The sequence below is a fragment of the Anser anser genome (assembly GCF_964211835.1).
Source record: "Anser anser genome assembly, chromosome: 11".
Lineage (NCBI taxonomy): Eukaryota > Metazoa > Chordata > Aves > Anseriformes > Anatidae > Anser > Anser anser.
Window position 1 is genome coordinate 15836280 of NC_139732.1, and position 16615 is coordinate 15852894.

General features: G+C 34.4%; 1 protein-coding gene across 3 annotated transcripts in view; it reads right to left on the minus strand.

Moving 5' to 3' along the window:
- LOC310879844 (uncharacterized protein) overlaps nucleotides 1-16615 on the minus strand; it is a 796982-nt gene that overhangs the window by 196697 nt on the left and 583670 nt on the right. For all 3 annotated transcript variants that reach the window (XR_014571147.1, XR_014571148.1, XM_083794781.1), the window contains exon 14: nucleotides 1217-1360. The gene's annotated coding sequence lies outside the window, so the exon portion shown is untranslated. The remainder of the gene's footprint in view (nucleotides 1-1216; nucleotides 1361-16615) is intronic.

Consider the following 16615-nt stretch of genomic DNA (forward strand, 5'->3'; position numbering starts at 1 on the left):
AGGTTGCTGTAACCTGGAAGTGAATTTTGAACAGCAAATCATGTCTGACAATGTCCTAAAGATAGAATAGATCTCAGACCTAAATTCTATCTTCATCAGTGAATCTACAAGCTCCTGGAAATTCAAGTTTTTTATCTTTGTGGGTGCCTTTAGTTCCTTGTATAGGTCAACCCAGATATTTTCAGTTCAAACTATGACGTTTTGAAAAACTAGATCCAAGCATGGCAGCTTGAATTCTTCTCTACCAACAACACATTTTCAGATTTTGGAACAGTGAATGAGACAGTGTAGCAAACTGACCTTATGAACAATAACAAATTACACATTAGCCGTTCTTCACCTAGTCAAACACTTTTCATTTGTCCATAATCCTGCTACATCTCCTGACTCTAGACTGTCAAAGATATTTGTGCTTTAGCAAGTACAAAATCTTCCTTTTCTATACTTTTCCCATCTTATGTAATTAATGAAAAATTATTGAAATATAACAGAAAAAAATAAATCAGATCCAACTAGAAATATACAAAATTGCAGATCAGCTCTGATTAAAGAGAAGCATGACACATGGATTACAAAAGACTTAGTCACACAGTAATATGAAAGTACCTGATCTAAAATTGAATAAATCATCAACTGCCAAGTCTTTGTGAATGAAAGCTTTATGAGATGGGACTCATGGTGTTTCCTATCTGTGTCTTGACCCACTGTGAAAGGAATGATCAATTCATCCTCACAGCCCTGAGTGCTATCACACACAAGACAGAAAACACCATAAACTGGAGGTAAAGATCTATATCCAGACATAGTGCTATGAGAATAGTATTAGCTGTGCAATCATTGGAACATTTAACTACTCTCTATTCCCAGTTGCACTGCCTTTTGAAAATATTTATTTAGATTTATCAAGATTTTCAGCAATTTTGAGGACTGTCTTACAGACATCTTGCAAGTATCTTGTAACATCCTGAGGAAACTTCATGATTCTTTGAAGAACAGTGTATTGGAAATGAAAAATAAGATCAAGAGTATAAACAAATAAATATAGGTGTGTAATAGATTATCCAATAACTATCAGAATGGCTGTTTTATTCTTAACATTTTATAGACTAGATGCACTTACCTTCAAGAATATTTTTCAGATGGATTCTTTGATGAATAATGAATCAGGCACAATTACAATCTTTCTTGTAGAGTTCAAAAAGTTTCTGATACCTACCTTTTAAGTCTCCTTCACAGTCACATATAATAGAACTTCAGCTTTCAGTATCGTCTTTTTTTTTTTGTTGTTCTTTCCACTGGCATCTATCAAAATTTTTATGAGGTCTATGTTTTCTGTGCCAAACTACTGCCATTTGATGAACTACAAAACACAATAAAGCATGAATGGGCTATTTGAGTATCTTGCATATTCAGAATATATAGCATTATATGAATATTTCAAATACTAATTTAAGAGACTTGCCTTTAAAAAGATGAAATAAAAATCTACAAAATGCTCATCTGTGTGTTTCTATATGTATTTTCTTCTGTGCATCACTTAGATTATGTGAATTGACAACTAGTTTGTGGTTTATCTTCTCCAGACTTGATATTTTCCCCAAAAATATCATTATTCAAAACAATTACAGTCCTCTGGTAAGCTGCCCTCCACACATCTTTTAGGTATATCAGAGAGAAACATTCTTTAGTTCTTTTCTCCAAAACTCAATATTTTCAATAAAAGAACAATTCTATTCAATTTTGAGAATACTTAAACAATATGTGCAATATCCAAATTCCTTTCATGTGCAATATTCAAATTGCTTCAGAAAACAAACATATAAATATAGCATGTAAAAGAAAAACAAACAAACAAACAAACAACAAAATACAAAGCATTGACCTAATAGATAACTGAAAAGAAACAAGTTGGATTGACACAAAAATGTTGATTGGTTTCTAGTTCATACAAGTGACAGTAGCCATTAAGAACAGCAAGAGAAAAAGGCAGAAAGAAAACAAGCATAAATGCAATTATGATAATTGACAGTGAGGAAGGAGTGAAATATATCCCATGTTCACAGATCTTAGTCATTGCCATCTAAAATGCCATGGATAATATAACAAACTATATATATATTTTCAGATTTTAAGAGCTAGATATTCATGGCAGAAAATGCACTGTCAATGATGATTATACCATCATAATTTTTGATAGATCGTTTTACTACTAAGAACAAGAGCTATAAGATAAATATACCAAAACATTAACCTATGGAAAGAAATTATGAAGTTTTCCAGAGATAACCACAGCAAAGAAAGCTCTTACAGCCTGTGTTGTAACAGTGGAATTCAGCATAAGAGAAGGACCATATGTCCAAACTATTAATTTGTGCTTCTTTTAGAGCACTTGTTATGCATTAAGTAGTTTAGTTTTTCATATTCCTGCATTGTTGGGAAATAAATGCTACATAGAAACCACATCTCTGACCTTCCTCCATATATTTCTTATATCCTCATAATAAATAAGCGGTTATTGCCTTCCTTTAATCTATTTAACAAATACCTAGAATCCTAGAACAGCAATATCTTTTAAAGGAAGCTGCCAGAAAATTGTCTTCAGGTCTTTGAACATGGCTGAGAAGCAGTTGCAATGCCATTACTGTTGGCCACTGAGGAGGTGTTTCTAGGAGGCAGGATATTTCCTCTTCCAAGTCAAACAACAGTGTGATTATTATAAATCATGTGGGTGGTTATCAAGTATTTGGAAAGCAAATATAGCTGAACAATGTCTCAGAAGGGGCTCTGGAGCCATGTTCCTTCCAAAATATACCACTCTGTCAGTGTGGAACTGAATTGGACTTCAAACATTTCTAAAATATTCACATTCATGGATATCTTTGGAAGGTTCTCTATTCTTTGTCTAAAATACACTTTTTTTTTTTTTTCTATTTATCAGCAAATGAACAGACAAAACTAGCAGGTTGATAAGGCCTATTCTATTATGAATTGAGGATAAGACACATTTGAAATTGACAGTTTATTTTTTCCCCCTCCATTCCATTCAGTTGGAAAATGGATTCAGAACAGATTATTTTAAATGTATGTTTCTTTCATCACAGAAGTGGAATGAATATACTATTGTACAAAAACTGGACAATATGAAAGTTTTGCCTCAGTAAACATATAAAAACAAAAGTTTCTATTTATTTTTTTAATAACAGCATTTCTAAAGGAAGCATAACAAGCAAGTGGCTTACAAGCTACTTGATACTTGTGAGCAAGGGGAATTTCATTTTTCAGTTTTGAGACCTATTTAACATCAGAATTAGTGTTTATTAATATGTTATATAATTCTGAAGTCATTTGGGAAAAATAATTGTGCAAATAAAGCATTTAAAAGAACTGATATACATAAAAGCCATTTGAAAGTATGCTGTAAGAATCAGTCTTACAGCTTTTGTAAATTCAAAAAAATGGAAGCTCAAGAACTTATCGAACACAGCTTTTTTTTTTTTTTTAATCATTAAAGGGACTCAGTTGTGATACCCTCTATGAAGAACCCATCTAAAGAATTAAATCTAATTACTGCATTTTAAACAGACGGAAGTAAAATATCTCTGTCAAGACATTTCTAGCTGTATCCAGAGAAATTTATGAAAACATATGCCCCCATTTAAAGTGTCAAAAGATTTTAGAAATTGTTTAAATCATAACCAACATTCTTAACAAAATAAGCATCAGTGTGCTTCCCATACAGACTGCTGAGTAGTAGTAAAGTAAGTATAGACTCTTAGCCCAAACATTATTAATAAAATTATCACAAGTATTTTGAATATTGAATTTTCAGGACTTTCATTTTCTGTAATTTTTTTTTCTTTTATGTCTGGCTATAGTCACAAGAGAATAAATATTCATATTATCTGGTAAGCAGCTTTATAAAATAATTATGTCTGTATATACACACCTATACACACATCCCAGTGCACTTCCCAATGAAATTCTTAATAGGACAGAAACTATTATCAATATTATATTCTATCACACAGATTTTGAAGTTACTGCTTGAATGGCATACACTGGATAATATCTGAACCTTTATGATCAAACTAAAAAGTCCATAAAACTATGGCATACTTTTTTGCAAAATACTTAATATTTTACACTGCCAGAAGCAGCACACATTAAGCATAGCATACAAGAGACATTGGGAAATAATTTTACACCATCTTCACAATAGGAACTTCCCAAATACGTAGGGTTTGTTAAACCAATATTCAAAGAAAAAGCCAGAAGATGTTCATAAATTAAAACCACAGAGATTCAGAAAGTACAATTAGACTATCCCATGATATTTCCACATGAAAATGCATGAACCAAAGGTTATGAAAATGAAATTCAAGTTAACAAAGTGCAGTTCAATAAAAAATTTTAAATGTAGTGCGCTATTTCGGCTTATGAAAAATTACATATTCATATACAATTTCAACTGTGATTATGCCATTGTAATACGTCATATAAAATGAAGTTTACAGCCTGACTGGTATACATAAGTTGCCCTAAAAGGTCAATAAATTGTCCGTTAGTACTTAATTAAAAATAACGAACGTAACTTCAACAAATTGTATATGGATTGCTACTGAGAGATGAGGGCTGTTCTGAGAGTTAAAAATTTAATTAAACATACATTCATCACTGTTACCTAAAAGATATGCCAATCACCCAAGAAAGCATTGTTAGGTTTTTAATACCCAACTTTAATGGTATGATAGCATTCCTTTTTAAAGTTCCTTTCTAAACATGATAAGCCTGGGGATGCTAAATGTCAATCACAGTTCATCATGTGTAAAACCACCTCTCTGGTTTTATTTTTTCCCCAGTTGGTCTAGCGGTGACAAGAAACCATGATCAACACTTCACGAGTCCCACAGAGCTAGGAAAAGATGAATTTGCAGCAAGTATAAATTGATAATTAACTCTCTCCAAATTCTCTAACTCATTCAGACCAGTGAACCCTTACAGTGTTAAATATCTTAAATTTCTATACTCGGTTTGTCCCTTGACAATCTTAGAGGAGTTTATTGCAAACAAGGGATGTGATTAACTAATGCTGCAAAGAATATTGAGATTATCAGCAACAACAATTCTGAGGAAACCAGTTAAATCGGTATTTAGAGTGCCACTTGATTTTCTAATTGTTTATCCTAATAGCAAAGACTGGACAATGTTATAGCATATGCAATTAATTCTCAGTGGCATGCTTTTCTTTTGCATCATTGCCTGCTTATTTAGCTGTTAGCAAGTAACAGAGAAAAAAAACAACAACATGGGAAAAAGTATTATATACCCAACAAAACAGAGAATCCTAAGCTAGGCTTTGCCTGGAGCCACAGACTGAGTGCCTTGATTTAGTCTGTTTAAAAACAAATGAACAGGGTGAACAGGGTAAAAAAAAATAAAAAAATAAAAAAAAATTATATCCATGCATGTAGTTGAGTTAAGTGCATGTACTTGAGTTAAGTTCATAGTAATTTCTGGATTATTCAAGATAAAAATACCTTAACCTTAATTCTGAACATATTGAGTCTTCTGACAATGAAGTAATATTAAAAGATAACATGTCTGGAAACTTGCAGAGCAGAAAATTACAAAATATACTAGTTACAGATGTGTTGCATGCTTATGTTATGACAACATACTCATCTACTAAGACAAGTGAGTTGACTTTCAGAAAATTGTAATGAACATCTCTGCCAGTTAAGCATGACCTTTGAAAGAAGGCATGTGGCCTTTAATCTTCAAGACTATATGTTGAAAGGTAATTAAAGAAAAAAGGAAGAAAAGGGTGTCACTAACATGACAGCTATTGAGGAAGATGTAAATAAACATTTGCAGCTGACAGTAGAAATATAAAGTTTAACATTTGAGGACTTCTTAATGATGAGAAGTAAAATGTCTCTCTGTGTATCCTCTAAGCTGCATCACTCTAATATCAGAAAAAGCTTTTAAAGTCAACTTAATAATTTGGAAAATTTTTGTTTATCCAGAAGGAAGCACAACAGCAGCATTCTTAATTCACTGGCCTTGGTATGTGAAAACACATGTATGATTCTGAAAAGTCCATGAATTAATTTTGAAGACATAAACAGAAAATGGATAGGCTGAAACTCAGGTAATAGGGATAATGGTAATCTTAGGAAGCTTGGCCCTCCAAGGGAAGAGCAATATCTTCTATTATAAGAGCTTTTCAATATCTTTTTAGATCAGCATTCCAGAATTTTCACTTTACTTACTGAATGCACAGCAACTTTAAGCACAACAACTGGCTGGTGGTGCTTGAAGTGGTAATTTTGTTCAAGAAAGTACTGGTAAAGAAAGCCTACTGGAAAGAAAGCAATTCTGTTTTCACAACAGTCTAGGGAAATTTGCCATGCACAATATCAAAATAACTGGGTCTGTCTTCGTAAGAGATTCTGAAAAGCTTAATAAATCAAGGCATTTTGTTTCTTCCTTACTATGGAATAGCCTGGACTTGAACTTACTGTCCTCCAGTCACCATGCAAGTCTCAGAATTTGATATTTTCATGCTGAACTATTGCTTTGACTTCAGTAATTTGCTTTAGAGTTTTACACTAACATAACTTTAGAATTCCTTTATTAATAGTCAAACTTTATAGAGGTATTTTCACTTTCACATTATCTGTCTAAATAATATTTACAGATAGTATGGTTCATCAGAAGCATTGATTAATAATCTAATATCTTTACAAGCAAATGATAAGAGTTGACAGAAAAGAGCTGAATAAATATGATTCACTGTATGTGAAGATATTCACAAAGAAATTCCAATATAAAACAAAAAGAGGAAATAGAGAAAATATAGTCACTGGACCAGATCCTGGAGTGCTATACCAAAGAATAGATCAGAAGCTGCCCACCTGTATTCACTGTCACACCCAGCACCAAGAGACCGAGAAAATGCCACTGCAAAATACACAAAATAAATACAGGTGCAGGCTTTAATATATGGCTTTGATATGAACCAAACAACTCCCTGATGTGCTTTGAGATTTACAAACCTTTAGACGATCATTCATGAAGTGGTTGTGTCTATCATTTTATTCCATTTAATGTAGACATATGTATTATGCTTATTTTCCAGGGCAGTTCATTTCAAACCCTTAGGTTTTGAACCTTTATTTATGTTATAAATATATAATCACATATCATGATATTGCCAATTTTGTTACTCAGATGAGAAAAAAGGCTATGAAACAGATAAGGATATCCAGCTAGCCTGCAAAATTCTGAAAGTCCACCAGGGAAACAGAATAGTGCTACAAATACATTTCTGGTATTCCAAAGTGAAATGTTTAGAAATTCTAAGAAATACAAAGTGGCCACTTGTTTTTGGATCAAGTATTGCCTTACCAGCATTCAGCACAGCATGAGCACTGAAAACATGAAAAGGAAGGAAGAAAAAAAAAGGAAGACCTAAAGGGAGACAGATGTGGGGGAGGCAGAGGTAGCAATAGTTCCTGTGCAGTGCTTGCCTCTTCTCTAAAATACAACCACTCTATGTACTCTAGTCATTAACTGTCAGTAATCATCTTCAGCAGCTGGACAAACTGCAGCATAATTTAACAAGATCATCTAGAGATGTTTCACTGAAAGAGATTTAAATTTCCAAATACATGATCAGATTTTTCCATTTATGCAGATCATGATTTTTATTCCATGCTCCAGTCCAGAACAAGAAACATTTATAAAAGAAAATAATCTCTCTGTCAGTCTTATGAAGTCTCACTACCTGTCCCAGATATCTTTGGAAGGGAAACATCTGTCTGATTGGTGTCCAATATTCAATTTATCTTAAATAATCTTGTAAAACTTATAAAAAGACTAGGCACACATTCTCCTCTCCAGAAGTTACCCACAAACTGTTCTAATTGGCTGAAGACATTTTCTGGATTCACTTCCCCAGTGACTCCTACTAGTAGCCTACTTAAAGTAGTTTGGGGAGAAAGTTAATTAATGCACCCCTGAACTACTAGAGCTTACTTGCCTAGATTTCAGGCAGAAGCCCGGAATAGAACAAGGCTAGACTTAGACTCATCTTAGAATTCCTTTAAAGATGATTGCCTCATTTCAGTAAAAATTTTATTTTGGAGCAGAATCAAGGTGCAAGATAAGAACTGTATTTTGACTGGTAACTTGTTTGTTTGTTTGTTTCTTTAACAGACAAGAAACAAATTGTCCATTCTGATGTGGATTTAGTCCTTTTGTAGCTGTATTTTTAAGTTATCTGTAACAAGGAGCCAAATTTTAGGTTGATATTATTCAATCAGCATCACATAGTTTCTGTGAGAGATACTGAGCCTGAATTGCTGCCAGACTAGTTGTCATTGGTATAACCTGTACTGTAGCTTCATAGTTCTAATCAGTATTCAACAACGACAGGACATTTCCTGCATTTTCTCCATAGATGGTCTGGTTGGAATTATAAAAAGTAAGCATTCACAGAAATCTGTATTCTTGTAAGCAAAAAGAACACACATTTTTACACATGAAGCATTTTGTTAAGATATCAAAGGAAATTTACAAAACAGATTGACCCATTTTCAGCAATATTTCTGAAGCCTCACCAAGATGATCAATGAAACCATACCCCATGTGTCTGCTTTAAAAAGCTTTAAAGATCTAGCACAGCACATGTCGAGATCTTGTGACCACTACTTGGCCAAAACTTAAGAGTGAACAAGTGGTACTGGACAGAATGCAGCTTCACTTCGAGACTGACAGATGTTTCACTGTGTGAGAGAAGTAGTTTGGCAGAGGAGAACTCAGCCCACAGAGTACTGTTCCACAGACTGCATTTTAAGAAGTGCTATTTCCAACAGCTCCAAGAAATCACTTGGAAAACAACAAAAAGCTACATTTGCTTATTTTCTTACACTTCCCACAAACTGTACACGTAAGAGTACTAAGGTAGAAAAAGCTTTTATATTGATTGTTTTTTCCTCTTTATATTTGACAGCTGGAGTGTTAAAACAGAATTCTGAGTAAATTAAAGCAATAACAAAATTACACAGGGCAGCTGTTTCAGCTATTTCCACAGAGCAATGCTCTTTAGAGGAGCTAATGAATCTAATGGAATCTAACAGACACTGCCAAAGCAGCAATAAGTGATTTAAAATGCAGGGGAAGGTCTTATATAAACAGCCTCACCAAGCACTAAATGAAGTAATGCAAAACTCTTGGGGCTTCTCACTTTTAGCAAAAAAAAAAATCAAATAGATCTCTGTTAATTTATTACAATGGTGCGCATAAGTTCTCTACAGTACAGGACCTGACAGACTTTCTATTACACCTTTCATTATTGAAGTTTTTGTAGCTTACCTAATTACAAATTTGCTTGAGGCTGTAGCTTGCTTTCACTTACTGCTTACTTAATCCTCATTTCCCATACCACCCAAATTCTGAAATGATTTTTTTTTTGTTTATTCTTTGTAAAGGAATGAGTATGAGAAATTTGTTCAGCTACTAAACTTCTGGGCTTTTCTGTTTTGCTTTAAAATGCTGCTTACAAACATTGACATGTGGAAAGTACTGCACTGTAAATCATTCAAATGTGACAAATTGGTTTTCTTTACTGGGGGAGGAAGTAATGATCCTCATCCAGCCAGCTTTCAATTTGCAATTTGGGGAATAGGCCTGTGGTATGCTCTAGTTTCCTTAAGGGGGCTGAATGTTTGTTTTATAGCTCACTGTTGAGTTATTTTCATATCTTGCAGGGTCCATTGGGTGCAGGGACCCCATTGCCTAGGTTGATTTCTGGGGACCACACGCTTCAGCGTCTTAGAAAAGTCCCTCGCAGTCCTAGCACTGATCAGTACCTGAACGGTACTAATTTTACACGGAATTAGGTCCTGTTAGACTCCTGTTGAGACTCTCAATACTCCTAAACGCTCTTTAAAGCTCCTCCCAAACACGTTCCACACACTACCTTCACTGGATGTAGACATCTGGCTCCTTCCTCTCTACAAAGGGCTGCCAAAGCAATTTGAATTGGTTTCCTGAGTGGAGTTCTTGCCGAGAGATGAACTGTCCCCTTATCTTCCTCAAAGGAAGTAAAAGCTTATCCTTCTGGTTTGATGGGCTGTGAACATTGAAACCAAAAACTCTAAAATGAAAAGTCAGATTTAAAATGCCTACTTCATTGATGCCTGCAGATCTTCCTTAGGAATAACTGGAAGTCCTATTAACCATTTTTCATGACTGCACAAAAAAGAATCCTTACTTCAGTGGGAGCTGAGTAGTGTGCCCTTCACTGATCATGGTTTGCCATTGCTAATACACCCAGTCTGCTGGACTGCAAGTCCCAGGAATGCAAGCTCTCTAACAAAAACAAGAGAGAAATCTGATACTTTCACTCATCTTTGTGTCAGATAAATCACTTATTTTCCTCTAGGTCAAGATTTTTCTTTCTTATTTGTATTCAAAGAAATAAATAACATTATTTTCTTACAATTATTGACACTTTTTTTTTAACAGTCTTAAGTGAGGTGTTTCGTGTCGTATGTAGGAAAGCCCAATGATTTCAAATATAAAAGATGGAATTTAAAGGTAGCTTTTCCTTTTTAGCTTCAATTTTTATGCAGCTAGGTTTAACTCATAGTATTTACATTTCTTGGACAGAATTTATAGTATTTAATTTAGGCTGTTCAAGTACAAAATAACTAGATCTGAGTGCAAAATACGCTTGCACGCATTGCACTTTTATTACCTTTTTAATCAGAAAGACTCATAGCTGTATTTTTTACGAATTAGTTTCATTCATTTTTCAAAGTAAAGCTACTAAAAAATTAGTTTCATTCATTTTTGAAGTAAAGCTACTATTGTGCTCAGATTTAGACAGAAACCTGACTAGTTCTGAAAGTTAACACACACAAAACTAAAAGAGAAAACAACCCTCTTTAATGTTTAAGATTAGACAATGTATATCAAAAAGGCAGATGTGTTGTCCCATTGACTTCTGAATCTTATTGACAATTGTTCACTATAATACATAATGATCTCGGCATATACTACAAGTTGTGGCCCTGGGCAAACACATGTAAAAGATAGGCTTAGTTACCATGTAAATACAGGAAAATTATGTACATGTCTAAGTAATTTTGTAAGCAAGGTTTAGAACTTTGATTAATATCTGAACAGCTATAACCTGCAACATGCCAATCAGTTGTCAATTCCTTGCTAAAATACTAACATTTATAATACTAATTGAAACTAAACTTCCTATAATGATTTATTATTCCTAGTTTTCAAACTCTTTATTATCTCACCCATAGAACCACGGTCATGATGAAAGTAGTTCTATTAAATTAACCTCTTAAGTGGGGATGCTGAGAAAATATATTCAAGAACTGTGCAGTTCAAAATATACATATATACTTTTATAATAAAGCTAATCTGATACAGCATCTCAATTTCATTTTGCCTGAGAAGTAGGAAGTGAGTAAACACATCAGTATAGCACATTAGTATACAATGCATTCATAGAATGTACTTCAGATTTCAGTACTGCGGAGAAATGATGTATGGCTGTTTCTGACATGATGAAATCACTTGCATGTTTCTTACTGAACTTTTATGTGGTCTGATAAAATTATAAACTACTTTTTTTTTTTTTTTAAAGGAGGTTGGTTGAACTGAAGAATTTTTAGTGTGTACCAAGTAATCTATAGTTTCAATAATTAAAATAGATTACTTTGACTTCCGTATTAAAATTCGTATTTTCATAAGTCAGTGTTGTTATATAACTATTACAGAACCACATACAACAGTTCCTAATGATTTAGATAAATAATATAGATATAATTTAGGTAATATGAAACAGAAAAACAGAAAAAGACAAATTTTAATACACTGCTTTGAACTGATTTTTTTTTTTTCTGAAATAAAAATTACAATATATATTTTTCAATCTGGGTAATGGGTATGGGGGGAGTCTTTGAATTTCCATATTTGAAATGATATTCTCTGCTTCACTCCCAGTCCAGATATTATGTTATGCTAAATGTGTACCTTACTTTTACTGAAATTTTGCAGTTATACACCCTGGAGCTTGCTCTCTTGCAGCATAAGATAGAGCATACTGACAGCACAGGCTTTTCCTCGTGCCAGCTACTGAAAGATGGGCCCCAAGGGGACTACATACAGATCAATGAATAGCTGAGGCAGCCCAGTCTCTGAATTTCTCTGCTCTCCCCAGTCATTGCCCCTGGTGCCAGCAACCAGTATATGAGACTGCTTCCGCATTTCTAGACAATCCCCATTTTCTGGGCAAACCCTTTTGAGGCCACTTTATTAATGATGCTCCACAGACTGTCCTCAGCAAAACCCAGGACAAACATGCTAAATAAACATGTTCACTTTTGTAGCTAAAAGCTCAAAATATCTCATTGCATCTCATTGCAATGTTCTTGCACTTAAAATTCAAGGATTAAGTTGAGCACACATGCAGTGCCATTGACCTCAGCAGACAAACACCACAAGTTGCTTTGTTTATTGGATCTATGCATCTTCTTCCCTCCCTCAATTAATTTACCTCTATAGAAAGCCAAATCTATTTTTTTTTTTTTGCTTTAAGGTCTGATGAAAACCTAACGGGCTCCCTATTAACTTCAATGGGCTTTAGATGTGGCTTTTAATGAGAAGGGCCCTGTAAAATCTGCACAACTGACAGCTTCCTGCTTATCAAGTACATTTTCTTAGTAACTAACCAGTGAAGTATAAAAAGCTAACAATTGGTTAAAAATGATATGAGCCCTTGTAGGAAGCAACACTCACTATGCAAGCTGATTAATAAACTGGCAGTGCCTTTCCACAGGGTAGCCACCCTTCTGGTTATGACGCATTAAGGAATGGTCCTGAAACCACTGTCAGTGATGGTATTATGTTATGAAGATGGACATAATGACATTTTTATAGAAGCATTGGTACAGAGATCTGGAAAAGTGTTCCAGATCTTACAAACACTGTAAGAAGATGTCAAAAGTGGCCAATTTTCCCCATCCCCTCTGAAAAATACCATAAACCTATTGCCATGGCTCTTAGTAGGAACAACTGTACATGAGAACTTCCAAACCGCTCCTGTTAGAATGGACAAAATGCAAGCTAGCGAGTACTGAGCTAATTTAAAAATCTAATCCTGATTAGTTAAAGCTGGATTTTCTATTGAACATCAGCTATAGCAAAATCATATTCCTTAGTTTAGCAATGACCAAATAAAACACAAAGGATCAGCAACTTCAAGTTTACTGATTAATACTGGGATATTTAGTGAATACTCTGGATATTCTCCTGTCCAGTAGACCATACTTAATGATGACATGACTTTCTGAAATAATGATAAATCAGCAAGAAATAGGATTTTGCTTTTTCTTTCTTTTTCTTTCTCTTACAAGGGATGTGCTGTTTCACCCAGATCTCAATCACCAGAAAAGCAAAGAATTTAAATTAGGTGTGATAGCCTTAAGCTATTTAAAACAAATGCCATTATCCACAGATAATGCTCTTGAAGTAGATGTTCATCTCTTAGAGCTACAAAATTTTATTTTTTTCCCCAGGAAAAAAAGTTTTGCCAGTGATCCACAACAAAGGGCCTGTTATTCTGAAGATCATACACAACTTTAAAAAAGGAACCAGTCTTAATTGAATACATAATTGTTTTACAGCTTCAATGTTTCTTCACTTGTAAATCCTGTAAAAATACATGACTCAAATAATTCTCCCTGCAAATGCTGATATTTTCACCTGAAGTGGTGTAGTCACACGGAATCTACTCAGAGACATTATGTCTAAAAATACATAAACAATGCACTGCATTAAATGTTCCAAGGAATGTCAGAGTAACGGTGGATACAAGTAAATTCAAAAGTACTAAAATTCAAAGACTGCTGAGAAACCATAAGATTCACATTCATTTGCAATGTGCTGTCTCCTCGCTGACATGCTTCCCTCCTTTCACTGTCGACTATTTACTACCTTAAGCCAAGACTACCAGAGTGGGAGACTGAAAGGGTAGGAAATTTGTGAAAAACAATATGTAGAGCTCAATATTCAGCAAAAAAAGGGGGGTGGGGTGTGGACAAAAAAACAAAACAAAAACAAACAAACAAACAAAACACCACCACCAAAACAGAAAAACAAAAAATAAACGATATGAGGAACTATAGAGCTGATCATATAAGCAACGACTAAAGATGAAGGAGATGATGGAGAGGTTTAATTCTTGCAGACTCCAAACATTATTTTGACAGTTCATCTAACATGTCCTCGAAAAAGATGTTCAGACAAACTCTTACAGTTTCTCTGTTGTTCTTAGAAGCTATAAAGTTAAAAATATTATTGAAATAAAAGTATTTATTTAATTATAGCACAAATCCAAGTGAGAAAAGGTAATTTGAAAATTTAGGAAGGCTGCAGTCTTCAATAGGAACTTGTACCAAAGACGTTTGTAAAAAGAACAAAGCATTTATAAGTAAGCAACTGTACTTCTATTAATTATATACTGAATCCAGTATTCTCCTGTGTTTAGTTTATTTATTGCAATTCTTTTGCATTTGTCCTCATTTATTATACTAAACATCTTATGTATGCAGTGGGATTTTTAAATTGCTTCTGCCCAAGAGCAATCATTATATAAAGATGTCCTTAGGGTACTGAAATATCTATAGCACCTTCTTACATTTACGGGAGATGCAGACGCTGTCTCTTGTAAAAATGAATTTTCTTTCTGTCCAGGACTGAAAAGAATGTTGCCCCTAGATATCAACATTAATCAAGGACCACTGTCAGGGAGTTAAAAAACAAAAGGGCAAACCAAGAGGGAAAAATAAATAAATAAATAAATAGTGATTATCTAAGCTTTGCTATCAGAATGTGAGTGACATCAGGAGGGACATTGGGACAATATTAGTTTCAAAACCAGCATTTCTTACTGGACCAGTCAGATGCTCAGAAGTAGATTCAAATGGCAACAGTTTTAATGGTGAATACAGGGGTTTTGTGCTGGCACGGGCCTTTGTTTCCACCCCAGCTCCTCCAGAGACTCCTCAAAATTACACTCTTTCCCAGGACACATTTCATCTGGGGATTCATGCAAGTCAGTGGCTCAGCACGGTCAGCCTGCATGATCATAACACTGGCAAAAAGGCATATTCCTGGAAGCCACGTGCTACCAATATATATAAATGAGCAACCTTATATAGTTGAATTTTTCAAGTCCAAACACCATTTTTCATGAAGTTCTATAGGATTAATGGCTGGATCTAATCTTTGCTGTTCTTGTCTGTGCCCACAATTCTGGTGCAAATCTAGAAGTATCTGAGTGATACACAAAGTGGAATAATTATAGAGGATTATTTGTTATGAAATGAAAGTTATATAATGAGTTCAAACTTTTAAATTACTTACTTTTATATTACTCTTTTCAAACTTTTCTTACTTTATTTGAAAAATCACACATGTATTTATATTCATTCAAACTGACACATGTAATATGCAAATGCTCTGAAGAAGGCTCGCCAGCAAACTCTTTGCCCTTTGCAAGTTACAGTTCTCAGTAATGTGTAAATGAGATGCAAAGCATAAAAACAGTTTGTTTGTGAAACAGAGAAAAGAATGTGCACAACAACTGTGTAGATGGCCAATATTTTATGTCCTCAGCATTTCAAGAGACACCACTTAAGAAACTGATTTAAAGAGTTCTCAAGGTAGTTTTGAGAAGTTTTTGAAACCAATAACACCACTACAAATATACACATACACATTTTTGTATTCATAACAGAATGAATAAATGGGAAATGTGTACAAATAAAGTAAAATGCAAAGTAAACAAAAGTTTGGTAGGCTATTGTCTCTGTTGATATTAAAATATCAGACAATAAGTAGACACAGAAGTTTAGTCTTTAGTCATGTGTGATGGAATGCGCAAACAGAAAAATCTGGGAAAAAAATCGAAATCTGTCCATTAAAAAATTATGTCCAAGAGCACTTCTCCTAAGGATTATTGGAGGAGCTGAACAGACTCTTGGCTGAATTTCATTCATGGATACAGACACATACAGAGTCCATTTTTCTGTTTGGCAACAGTCTTTGAAAAACTTGGGAGAGGTGGTTGGTAGCAGAGTCTGATGGCACATCTGAAGAAAGCAACCTTGATCCTTTTGTATTTACATATGGGAGAGGGAGAGGATAGACTGAAATAAAATAGACAATGAAAATACCTGCATAACACACAGATTTTTAATGTTCTGCTTTGTTTTCTGCTTGCTCAGGATAGATGTGGAAAGATAAAAATCTGTCTAGCAAGAGGGAGAAAGGCTTTGGTGCATCAAGGAGACCATATGCAAGAACAAGGATTCAGGCCATATTGGGAAGCGTGGGGAATCTTTAAAGCGGGCTGAACAATGTTAGAGAGAGGTGACATATGTGAAGCCTTGTTTTCATATTGTGCACAGAAGCTACGATGGAACATGACAGTGGGGACAATAAGTAGCTAAATAATGGCAGGGTACCTGTATTATGCCAGAGGTCTACCAGAAAACCCATATGCAAAAGCCAGTTCAAA